Genomic DNA, 13,137 nt, shown 5'->3' on the forward strand with positions numbered 1-13,137 from the left:
TTGCCATGATCACAGTAAAAATGATTTTACTAGATATTTTTTCAAGACACTTCTACAGCTTTAAGTGACATTTAAAGCTTATTTAGGTTAATTAGGTTAACTAGGCAGGTTAGGATAATTAGGCAAGTTATTGTAAAATGATGGTTTGTTCTGTAGACTATCGAAAAAAATAGCTCATAGGGGCTAAAAATGTTGACCTTAAAATGGCTTTTAAAAAATATAAAAATGCTTTTAATCTGTCCAAAATTAAAATAAAATAAAAAAAATATTATCAGACATACTGTAAAAATTTCCTTGCTCTGTTAAACATCATTTGTGAAATATTTAAAAAAGAAAAACAAATTCAAGGGGGGTTAATAAATCTGACTTCAACTGTGTGTGTGTGTGTGTGTGTGTGTGTATATATATATATATATATATATATATATATATATATATATATATATATATATATATATATATATATATATATATATATACAGTTGAAGTTAGAATTGTTAACCTCTTTAATTTATTTTATTTTTTTATATTTCCTAAATGATGTTTAACAGAGCAAGAAAATTTTCACAGTATTTCTGATAATGTTTTTTAGTAAGATGAATACTATATGTATTAAAATACTGTATTCATAAGACTGTCATGAACCCTTTATAATTATGACATGTCATGAATATGAATGAGATTTTATGCATGCTTATGACAACTGTCACTAAGTGTTATTCACTCAGTTTTGAGAGAATGTCAAAGGTGACTTTGTTTGACATGCCCTTTTGACAACTTGACAAACAAATATCATAACCTGTCCTTGTCATCATTAAGACAACCTGACACAACCTGGACAAGGAAACGTGTCAGTGTCTTTGTCGTTACTTCTTGACATTATCAAACAACTTGTCTTAAGTCTGTTATTAACATGATTGTTGTGAGGCCACAATAATTGTCATGGATATTTTTACAATTACTTTTTTTTTCAGAGGAGAAAACTGGATTTGTCATTACAATAGCTTCTTTCACACACACAGACCTTTCCGGAAAATTACTAGCATATTTCTGGAAAGCTCTGTATGTGGGAACAGGCCCTTTTTGAAAATAAATTTGTTTAATTGGACGAGAAGAGAAGTTCTAACATTAGTAATTTGGCGGAATGCTGTGCTGGGTGAAAGCAGAAGGAAGATTGCCAAAAAGAGCGAGTTCACTCCTACAACACGCTGACGTGAGACTTCTACTCCAGCCAATCAGAACATTCAGACGCATTCACATACGCAGTTTATGAAAACAATATCTTTTGAATACTTTCCCAAACTGCTAGTTGTTAGTCAGATAACGCTTCTATGTTCCTTCTTAATGCCAACTGGGGGAAAAAAAGCTAAAATGATGATAAAATGATGATAAACCGCTGTTTGTTTACCTTCAAGCTCTGCTTGACACTTGTGCACGTGAAGTGTTGGAGTGCTCCGCCAGCACACACACATATTACAGTATGTACATCTCAATATGTTAAAGTGTTTCTCCATATGTTTTCATCGAAGTTGTTCACAATACTTATCTATCCACAGAATTTGTAATGTTGTCAAATGTGTGAATACATAGCTGCTGTTCGCACATTTAGTTGTCTCAGGGACAAAGCAGCTGCATGAATGCTGAAGCATTAAACAAAAGTGAAACCATCAAGCTGTATTCCAGTTATGTTTACAAATACAAGTGCAGCTGTTTAGAGGTCACTTCTCATTTTTGATGTCAGAATTTTTTGTTATTTTAGAATGGATGTGTCAATGGTCTTTTCCGTAAAAATTCCAGAACGTCCTTGCCTGTGTGAACAGCGCTTTTTTGAATTTACCAGTAAAGTCGTTCTGGTAATTTTTCCGGATATTTACCTGTATCGCTGTGTGAAAGGGGCTATTGTCTCATTAAAAGTGTCAATATTCTGTCAAATTAATTTATAGCAACATCATTATTCAATGACAACAAACTCAAGTTGATCCACAGTAGTTGTGGTCAAAAGAAATGTTAAAGATTCATGACAATTATAATGAACTCATGACAATCATGTTTATGAGAGATTTATGACAAGTTGTCAGGTAATGTCAAGTTGGTATGCTGTCTTGGTAATCACAAGCTGTCATGACAAAGACATGTTTGTTCGTATTTATTTATAACAAATACATATCAATTAAATGTCCCCTTTGCATTTAAAATGACATAGCTTATATTCAAAAAACAGTATATACATGCATGAAATATCCTTCATATTTTAAAGTTGAAATTACAGTCTTGTGGACACCAAGTAAAGTGTTAATTATAATTTAAAAGATCAAAGATCACATAATAAAATATCAAAGCATTTTATAATTAAATGATTATGACATACATATATGTATGCCATTATTGTTTAACTGTGAAATATGTGGTTTTATGTATTTGATCTTTTAAAAAAATGATCTTTGATCTTTAAAATGATCCCTAATGTAATTTCATTATTCAGGTTTACAAGGTACAGGCAGTCTCCACACACTCTTACAAAATGAAGTAAAAAATACTCCTCCAATTTCAGTGCATTTGATGTTTGGGAATAGAGAAGATGATCTAGCTAGTTTAGAGGCTGGTCTTCAGGCTCACTTGCCTCCTCAGCAAGATGTTGAAGAGCTGCGCTACATGGATTCAAAACTCCAGATGGCAATACCAACCGCCTAGATCAGAGCTGTTTGATGTGTGCTGCATATTCAATAACAGAGCTGCAGTAAGAACAAAACCGAATGCTGTAGTCTCCGGGCTTTGCCGTTATGAGCAGATAGCTGGGCCTCAGGGCTGAATTTCATGAGACCATGAGGTTTGAATCCCTAAATATGTTAGTTTTAAAACTTTGGGTCTCGTTCAGTTAGCATTCATATGCACGAATGTCTGTGTGAAATTTGCATATGAAAGTTTTTATGAACAAATCATGAGTCATCCAAAAAGTATTGTGCTGAAGTTTATTCAAAATTTATATTTAAAAATATAGAAAACTGCAAGCACACATTTGGCAAAAACACTTTTTGGTAGTAGTTGTTTATACTATATACATACGATTAAATTAAGATTAGATTAGATTTAAAATAGATTAGTGAAAGAGTAAAAATAGCCACATTTAAGCTTCAGCTGTGAGCTTTCTCTCTGAATACTAATACAAGTATACTGCATGTGTGACTAGTGACATCTCTGTAATCTGGGTCTGTAGAAAAAGTAGCTTATTGTGTTTGGACTAGGGCTGATGATATTTAACGTTTGGTTAATTAATCACATACTTAACTTGAGAATACATTGTTTATCTTGTTTGATTTTTCCAATGTTATCTCACAGCAATTTGCAACTTTTTGATTTAGAAGCAATCTCATTTGTACAATTTAGCATGATTTGTTTATCCTCCAATGAAGTTTGGGTTTAGGGGTGGGGTTTGGTGTCATGCCTCCTTTTAAAAATTGTACATTTTCATATGACTCGGACGATAGCCACTAAACTGGCAAAACGTAAAATAGTAACTTCCTCATGAGATCTTTTTTTTTTTCTTTTACTATATCTGTATTTCCTTTTTAAAGGTAAAAAAAAGAAAAGCACACTTGGAAACTCTGAAAGGGACAACTTATAACTAAAATAAATCAGTAGCGCGTATGTAAAATGAATGTACTCTTTGAGCTTGTCTGGCACTAGCTCTTGGATACAAGTTTTTTTTTTTTTAATTAAAAAGTTTATGATTTATTCATAAAAAAGGTGTTATTGTTTCACTAGGTAAGACTTATCAGGTAAAAGTCAAAAGAAAATCACAATGCCACTTGAGCTCTCAAAAAATGTTATTGTAACAATGTTTCGACCTGCATGGTGTTCATCAGATTATCAGATTGTCACAATCACCAGGGATCTAATCCTAGCAGATTGATGGTAAAATCACATTTTGCTAAATAACTACAAATCTGCCGTTACATGGACAACAGATCCAGTCATACACCAGACACACACCTATTCCGGTTGTCTGCAGATTGCTAACACACACAGCTGAAGCTGTTCAGAACTGATGACATGGACTTTAAAAGAAGCACACACACACACTGGTTGCTGAGTCTTGTTTACCTGTTTGTGACATTATGACATGCTTCCTTTACCCTGTCTTGCCGTGTTTTATCCTAGCTTTGTTTTAGTGTTTATTCCTGTCTGTTGCCTGTCTTCTGACCACTTGCCTTTTATTTGACTACCACTCTGGATTCTCTGTATGTACCTGATTGCCCCTGTGTTGACCATAGCTGGCCTGACCATTCCTGTTAGTAAAACATGTGCTGCATCCCAAATCGCATACTTATGCACTATTCTACACCATTTTGTAGTATAATAGTGTTAGTAGTGTGTTCACACTGAAAACTCTAAAAAATAATAAGTGCACTTTAATTACCCGGATGATACACTCATTCAGTCGCTAAAGCGAAGTGTGTAATGATGGACACTTCACGCACTCAATGACCGCAGGTTTGCTCACGTAGCAGAAGAGGCGGAGCTATCGGGCGCTCATGTTGGATAACTTTATTTATTTTGGATGGTGAATGCAAAATTCTCCTATAGAGTGATTATATCGCCTCCCGATGGTGAATGCAGTCACTCTCACGACAGGTATTATTTGATTATTCGGTCGTTTATTTCACTGATTTGGCAACCGTCAAACGTCATCAGGGAAACGGTTTGAATTTCCGTTTAGTAAAAAAACGTTAGTGTGCCATTTGGGATGACACTACATACATATACTATACTGTTGATTGTGTAAGTGCATAAGTACATAGTGCATGAGTGCATAGTGTATAGTGGGCCATTTGGGACACAGCTATTAATTTGGATCCGCATTGCGTTGTCAGTGTCCCACTCACATAACACAGATCATGTAGGTCAAAATGTCGTTACAATAAAACTATTTTGAGAGCTAAAGTGACAGTTTCTTTTCATGTTTTCCTCTGTGTTTGTTTTTGATTGAGCACCTGCCTTTGAGAATCTCAGATGTGTGCATATTTCTATTTTTTTGATTGCTTAAAGACTTATCAGGTAGTCATTTGAAGCTGCACTGAAAGATTAGTTTGGAATTTCAAACCAGTAAATATTATAGAATTCCACTTTATAGAAAAAAATCCTGCTTGTTTTCCAAAAGTTATTTACTAAATCCTAGAAAGGTTTCATGCTGTTTATAATATTCACAATCATAATTTCATAATTTCCTGTTTTGCTAAATAAGAGACAGACATGCGCTATACACAAATCCATGTTCTGGGAAAATATTAACATGCAATTCTGAGTGTGCTTCTAACAAGTGAGTTGGACTTGACACAGCGCATGTAGGACACACTTTTATTTCCATATGCACCATACACTTTCTCATAAGCACTCCACACAGCAAAATATGGGGACCCAAAACAACTCTATGGGTGTTAATTTCAACACTTTGAAAGTGTCTCATGGGGTCCACTCAAAACAGAGTTAAATCAACACTTTCAAAAGGGTTGGCACATTGACACCGAAGTAAGGGTTAATTTTAACTCTGGGCAGAGTTAAAAATGTAACTATATTTAACACCGCCTGGTAGTAATTTTTTTACTACAATATATAGTTATTTTATTCAACTCTCTTGAGTGTAAATATGGTAAAAAGGTAAAATAGACTGTAAATTACAAAAGAAAAAACATTTTATTTGAAAACATTCACCACTTCAACAATTCATTCAGTTTTTAAAATCCAACAATGTCAAATATGCTTTAAATGTTTTATTAGTATAGACAGTATAAACAAAATATGTATGACCAGTGCTCAAAAAGGCTGTTTCAGTCCTTTGGTCCAAACTTGATGTGTTATCAGAGCAATTTGAAAGTTCAATATAGCGTCACTCATAGTTTTCTCTGAACTCATAGTTTTCTTCTGAACTCATAGTTTTCTTGTAAAATTACATTTTAAACAACTTGGTGTGCAAATCTTTCACTTCGGGTGTTTCCTTGGTCCTCCATATCAAACACAGCAGTTTAAATGAAGGTATAAATGCTGTAAACTTGTGTGAAAACAAACTGGAGCTAGGAAATCTCATCAAGCATGTCCTGTGAATGAAGTGCTTCCCAGCCACAGGATGACCTTTTTATCCATGACGATGTAGTAGCTGCTGATCGCTCGTCTGGTGGTTACTGATGCACGGATATAGGGTGATGCTCATCTAAGAACTCTTCAAGACTCCAGCATGACTAAAAAAAATGTTTGAAAACAAATTGCAATCAAATTCTATGATATATTTAAAAGAACATTTAAAGTAAATAAAACATTCAAGAAATCTAAACTCACCTTTTGAAAATCTTCATGATGATCCACAACTTGACTCTCCCAGCTGGTTGAGGTGACAGGATATGGAAAAGTAGAAAAAACACATACATCACTGTTGGATCTCCAAAAACAATTAGGTTAACCACTATGACTACAACTGGAAAAACAGGCAGCTGTCTGTCCAGAATCCTGAATTTAACACAACACTTGGAGCAAAATTTAGAGGAGCTTAAAATCTTTTATATCATTTAGTGATGCTGACTTCCCCAAAATATTGGCCACAGTGTAAAAAATATTCATAAACTTCATAAACAACACTTTTCTGTAAGCGTGTGCGTGCGTGCGTGCATGTGTGCGCGCGTGCATGTTTCTTTACCAGATTCAACTTGTGAGGCCCTTTCAGGTCCAGTATTGACGCCACCTTTCCTGGAGTCTAGCAGATGTTTCAGGTCCAAATATAATCTAAAATATTAGGATAAGCAGAAGAGGAAAAGTGCAAAGTAAAGAGCAAAACATTATTTAAGTAACAGTTCACCCACAATACAAAACTTATCACCTTCATGTCATTTGTTATTCTCTAATGCTCTAATACCCTCTCAGCTTATGTGAAACAAATACAGAACTTTATCAAACATACCTTCATTATTATCACCACATATGACCAAGAAGGTGTGCTTGGTCATTTCACCAACTCTGGAAATACACCATCCGTCTCTAATCAGCCACCGTCACAGGGTCTTGTGTTATTGTATAGAGAACTGTGGCTGTTAAAAAAACAACAAAAAATTAGTATCTAACACATATGCATAACCTTCAGATAAAAAGGAGAGATGAACATCACAAAGTATGCCTCGCACTTTTTCAGATATCTTTTGATTCAGATGTTGATTATTGATATAATACATCTACAAATTAAACCTGTATCATCATTAGGCTGCTCAAATATGAATCAGTTGATTAATTTTACAGACAGGTGGCTGTTTACAACGCACTAAATTGTCTTTAATAAAAAGGAAATGTTGTGTACAGTACATGCTAAGTTTAGCCTATAGTTTTAAGCACAATATCATGCGGGAGAAAAAGCTTGACTAAGATGTTCCTGACTACATAAATAGCCTAACTTACTAACGTCAGACATCCCGAGTTGGAAAAAGTCATTTTCGGGGGATACAGAGTTGATTTGCGGGAGGTAGCGGGAGAAATGAGTACCTAAAGAACAATGGGGTGAGTTGCGCGCGACGTACCTGAAGAGCTGGGAGGGATGCGGTGGAGAGGGGTGTGCAAAGTGTTTAATGACCGGGCGGGAGACGCGCGATTTCCGGGAGATTATCATTCATTTGCGGGCATCTACTTGGGCATCTGGGAGTCTCTGTGCATTTGCGGGATAACGTTAACGTTAGTCCCACAACTTCCGGGAGACTTCTGTAACCTTAAAAGTCTGAGAAAGTGCAAACGCGGTCATTTAAAGACATTAATGTTAACATTCCGACTTTAATGGTTGTCAACACTTAATATAATTCAAGCGTACGTTATCACACGAGTCTATGAACTAACGGTATATGGACGGCCACGAATGAACCAGTTTAAAAGGGCCGCGGTGTTTAAAATAACTAAATTAACGCGCACGAATAACAAAAAAAATCATATGTTTTAGTCAGGAAGCCTTTTACAAGTAGGGATGGCTGACGTGAATCTGACGTTTCGACACAGTGTCGAGATCCCGAAGCGCAAGTGTTTCGAAACACTGCACCGAAGCATGATCCGAAACACCCAGGTCACGTGACTAAAGTGTTTCGAAACACTTGGTCACGTGACAAAAGCGATTCAAAGCATCGATCATTTCATAGGCGTTTCAAGACCCGGAGAATCTGCATTTGACTGACATGATCTTGATTTTGACACTGTCTAGTATGGCCTAGTGGACCGTGCGTGTGCACTATGGTGCTGTGTGTCAAATTTGTTTTGGGTTCGAATCTCGACTAGTACAAATACTCCAAAATCATGTTTTTATGTATTTTAATCATGTTACTGTTTTATGGTGTAGCCTAGATAGGATACAGCTGTGGATATGCCATCAATTTAGCATCATTTTTGTAACATTGTAAAACAATAATTCATAGTTTTACAGTACTGTGATGGGTTTAGGTTTTGGATAGACGTTAATAAAATACAATGGGAAATTTAATTAATAATATAAATAATTATTGTTAACTTCTGGCCACAACTGTATCTGATCTAGTAACAACCCTGTTTTATGAACAAACCAATACAAATTTATTTACAAGGTGTTTATTCGGATGTCAGAGCAATGTTGAAACAAAACGATACAATAACAAAGCATTACCAACTGGTATTAAAGCATTTCAAAACAATTGTGTCAGTGTGGATTCGAACCCATTTTTCCCGCATGGTTGTCATGAACTCAAACCGCTCGACTAAACTATCTGATGACTCCTGGCTACAAAGTGGGGTTTGGTACCTTAATTTGCTCAACTGTTCTTCGCTGAAGCTGTTTCAGTGAAATACTAATACAATGACCACTAGGTGTCACCGTAGAGTGGTGTTTCGAAACGTTTCGAAGCTTCGACACATTTGCTTCGATAGTTTCAGTGTTTCACGAAGCCTCGCTTTGCCCACCACTATTTACAAGTAAGCATATGTTCATTTACTCACCAGATATGTTTTAGAAACTCTCCAGAGCTTATGGAAACCGTCCTGTGTTGCTGTTAGCATCCGGGCAGAGTAGGCTAGGCGGCTCGGAGTCCGGGGATTCCCTCGCTAGTTTGCATCGAATTAAAGGAGAAGTGTCGATTTTATTTTACAGATGGGTAACAACGCACAAAATGGCATTAAGCGTGACAGAAATGTGTTGAACATGTACGTTTGATGTTTTTATGCACTATGTATGCGTGAGCATATATAAAAACATTCTTGAAAAGAAGTGAATAGTAATGCAGTTAAGCTAGATACACAAACGACCATGAATGAACCGCAGAAGATTAAAATTGTCACTCCATTCTAAAGTTATTAACTTAACAATATGTTTACAACTGTATTTCCTTAAAGAAAGTCAGTAAAATACCAACATTTAGGTAGTTTGACTCACCAGTTGCTGTTCTAAACCAAAGATGGAAAATGGCGTCTGGAAAATTCTTCAGTGACTGGGGCTGCATGAATTCCCGGATGTTGGAAATAACACCACCAAGTGTAGAAAAGATAACTCCTTGATTTCGCACTGAATAAAATCAATTCTAACTCTTATTATATTCATTTATCAAAATCTAACTCTTTAACGTCAACACTTTACTCTGAAATGCTTCAACACCGAGAATTTAACTCAGATGAATTTGCTGTGCAGAATAAAAAAATGATTTAAAGATAATAATAATAATAATTATTATTATTATTATTATTATCATTATTATTATTATTATTATTATTATTATTATTATTGCTGTTGTTGTTTTTGTTGTTATTGGTGAGAAGTACCCCTGTGTGTACAAATGCGCAATAATGCACACAATTATTAGTGAATGAGACTCATTATTCTAGATCTTTCCATTAACGTGGCCTCAGTCTTTTCCGTGACGAATAAGCTGGCAGAATAGAGAGGATAGATTAATCTAGAATAATCAGAAAATAAGGAACACATTCTGTGACCATCAGTCTAAAGGGCTATTGACTAAGTTCTCATTGATTTTATGTAACAGCTTGGCAGGCATCCATAAACTGGATAGTGCGCGTACATGCATGCAGAGAGGCTGAAAGTGGCACAAGTGTTCTAATAGAAGCTAATGATTTAATCTTCTTTTCATATGAAACCAAAAAAATCACAATTAAATTTGTAAAGAAGTGTTTTGTAATAAATCAGAGAAAAAATAAAAGTATGCTTTACATTTTATATTACATTAGTATTTCTATTTCAAGCAAATGTCACATGATCTAAAAAAAATTAGGTTTTTAGGGATGGGTTGAATTAAAATTTATAAAGACACTTGGCCGACAACCTAAAACAAAAAACATTTTTATAACAATTACTGTATTTATTATTTTATTTAGCATTAATTGAACTCAATAACTTAAATTATACTGATAAAAAAAGCACGAGCCAATAAATAATCAATGATTAAATTATCAATGGCTGTGTCCAAAATTTCCTACTACTTGAGGAGGTACTACATTTAAATGTAAGTTTATTACATGACCATTAAAAATATGTTCTATATAGTATGAATGTAAGAAGTATGAATGGATTTTGGATGTACTACATTCGCCATTGGTTATTATCAAGTGACCTACTTGCATCAATTTTGTCGCTTCACTCCCATTAATAAATTCTCACACAGGTATCATGGTATAGCGTAGCATTAATCGGATGCATGCTGCAGAATTTCACCGGAAGTAGTAGGTCATTCGTGTACTTCTCTCTAGTTTCAGGGAAGTGCAAAACAACATTACAAAATGTGAAACACTTTTACGAAGCTCAAGAAAAATTTACCTTCTAGAAAACATTTTTACCTATAACTTAAGACACAATTTACATAGGAAAAGCTATTTTACCAAGGACGAAACAAATTTACAGTTTAGAAAAGACGCAAAACACTTTTACCAGTCCTAAAACAAGCTTACAATGACAGATTCTTTATGAAAACACCGTAGTACCGCACACCAGAAAATATCAGCTTGTGTGTGACTTTGTAAACACACGTTAACGCGAGTCTACAACTATAAAAAACATGGTTTGACCAATTGCAATAAAACATTGTTTTGTCAATTAGAGCTATTCTGAGAAAATATCAGCTTGAATGTAGAAACATGTAAACGCAAGTACATGAAAACAAGTTAACACAAGTTTACAACCAAATGAATTTCTCAGTTTGATAGGTTGACTGATACTCGTGCTGAACTTTTTGACTTGGGTTTGAATCATGTTGATGACATTTAAGTTTGAATTATTTCTTTACATTCATTTTGGTTGTATACTGTTCTGCCACACAAATATTAAAATCAATAATGTTTACAATGACACTGACACCAAGTAATAAGAATATTTATTTGGTACTGGCATGTTTTGTTGCTGTGAAAAAGTGACGAATCTGCCAATCTGCAACAGTGAATAGTTTACATCTGGAAAGGGGCACCAGTTAACACAGACACCAGTTAAACTAGTAACACCGACTTTATTCAGTTTACCTTAAAGAGTCCTCAAGCAGATGTTTACACCATGTAGACTTGACATCATGTCCACGATTACAGCGTACAAGTGGCAATAAATTGAACGCATCGATGCAGTATGTCTGGTGTTTCCGTCTGATCCACGTTCTTTAGAAACTCCAAACACCGACCACACGAAAAGCAAAACTGTGTTAAGTTGCTCAAGTGTTTGCCACACTGCAGTCCATGTTCAGTGACCATAAACTTTAATTATGCCATGTACTGCGCAACATGGATTTACCATGCCTTTCACTGCGTCACTTCTGGTGTGTGGTACATTCCCTTTTCATAAAGAATCTGTCATTGTAAGTTTGTTTTTATTTTATTTTATTTTTTCTAAAATGTAAATTGTCCTATGTAATTGTGTCTTATGATAGGTAAAAATGTTTAGCAAAATGTAAATTTGTCTTGAGCTTTGTAAAAGTGTTTCACACTTTGTAATGTTGTTTTGCACTTCCCGGCCACCGTACTTTTCGCATACTGTTTTCAAATACTATTCATAACGACATACTACTTGGCTTGCATACTGTTTTTAACATACTATATATTTAGATTTCGGACACAGCCAATGTTAAAAAAGCAAACGAAAAAAAAAGTAACAATAAATAGAAATAAACAAAATACATAGTTGGCAACACCAAAGCTCCTAAAGTATAAAACATGTTTTTAAAAACACTGTTTTATTGTTTGCTTTTTATTCAACATTGATAATAGTAAACAATGTCCAAAATTCAACTTATTAGAATAATCTATGAAGCATTGAATATACCCTGACTACAATGCAGTATATATTTTATTTAAAGAAACAGTTCTGCAAATCATTTTGAGAGACATTTTAAAGAATATTTTGAAATAGTTTTTGGAGCACTTTAAATTTCACTGACTTGACTTTTTTTTTCAAATGATCATTGTTTTAAATGTGGTAGACCGTCCTTCAACAGTGACATTTGTATTAAACTGAAGTGAATCTGATTTAATTTAACCAAAGCTACACTTTCATTCTACAACAACTCTGCTCTCTGCATGATATGCTGGACTCTTCCACAATCTAAAATATTGTTATGGTTTTTATTCTCTTTTCCTAATGTTAACCTCTTTGTGACATGCTAAGTTGTAAATGTGCTGCCATAGAGATAAAGATAAAAATATAATAATATCAAACAGGTTTGGAACTCCTAATGCAGATGTTAGGTTGTACAACATAATCATATTGATTTAAGAGGATAGTTCACCCAAAGATGCAAATTGTTTCATCATTCAATCACTCTTTACTTGTTTCAAAACCTTTATGAGTTTCTTTCTTCTGTTGAACACAAAGATATTTTGAAAAAGCTTGTTTATCCTACTATGGAAGTCAATGGTTACCGGTGTTTAACTTTCTTCAAAATATCTTTTTTTTTTTTCAACAGAAAAAAATAAACTTTCACAGGTTTGGAACTACTTAGAACAAACTGGGTTGTGGTTAAAGTTAAACAATCTGTACATTTAAATGTTTTGGGTAAGCTATGCCTAAAAAAAATCCTTACTTGTTGTCCTTAAATCACATTCTAATACTGACATGCAAGACCTCATAAAGTACAGATCTCTCCTTAGTGATATCTTCATATATTTTAC

The 13,137-nt window shown here is 34.5% G+C and overlaps 1 long non-coding RNA gene across 1 annotated transcript; it reads right to left on the reverse strand.

Annotated features, from left to right (window-relative positions):
- Positions 1-5,672: 5,672 nt before the first annotated feature.
- Positions 5,673-9,666, reverse strand: LOC147842402 (uncharacterized). The gene is made up of 6 exons (XR_015499597.1): positions 9,433-9,666; positions 8,983-9,087; positions 6,947-7,073; positions 6,686-6,771; positions 6,331-6,373; positions 5,673-6,233 (listed from the first exon to the last, which is right to left on the reverse strand). It is a non-coding gene; the product is annotated as an uncharacterized LOC147842402 (long non-coding RNA).
- Between the last annotated feature and the right edge of the window lie 3,471 nt (positions 9,667-13,137).

This window comes from Danio rerio, chromosome 9 (assembly GCF_052040795.2).
Source record: "Danio rerio strain M-AB ecotype USA chromosome 9, GRCz13ab, whole genome shotgun sequence".
Classification (NCBI taxonomy): Eukaryota; Metazoa; Chordata; class Actinopteri; order Cypriniformes; family Danionidae; genus Danio; species Danio rerio.